We start from the raw sequence: 634 nt of genomic DNA, 5'->3' as shown, positions 1-634 counted from the left end.
GGTGACAGGAACGCCTCGGGACTTCACGGGTCTCTGTGGCTGCGGGTCTCGCTCCGGGTCGGCTCGGCTCGGCTCGGGTCTGGTCGGGTCGGGTCGGGTCGGCTCGGCTCGGCTCGGCTCGGGTCCTGTAGTCAAGTTCAGACCGGAGGGGAACCAGACACAGAGGTCCGGAGACGGGAACGAGGAAACGGGAGACTGAGCGCGTGCACGGAACCTGAGAGCAAGCCGGCCCACCTGGGCTCCCATGATGCACTGCGCGACGGGAAAGGTCTCAGCCGTCTGCATACGACGGTGTATTTATTTTATACCAATGCCAAAGTACACAAGTAGCAAAAGTAAAAGTACACATCATGCAGAATGATATTTCATAATATTACGTTTCTGTATTCTAATAATCAATTCATATTATTATCACATTAAATATTCAAAGTAACTAAAGCTGTCAGATACATGAAGTGAAGTACAAGTTGTACCTCTAAGCTGTAGTACAGTATAAAGTACTTTAAGTACCCCTGAGATGTAGTACAGTATAAAGTACTATAAGTACCCCTGAGATGTAGTACAGTATAAAGTACTAAAGTACCTCTGAGATATAGTACAGTATAAAGTACTAAAGTACCTCTGAGATATAGTA

Source organism: Taurulus bubalis (assembly GCF_910589615.1).
Source record: "Taurulus bubalis genome assembly, chromosome: 11".
Taxonomy (NCBI): domain Eukaryota; kingdom Metazoa; phylum Chordata; class Actinopteri; order Perciformes; family Cottidae; genus Taurulus; species Taurulus bubalis.
This window is presented reverse-complemented; position numbering follows the sequence as displayed.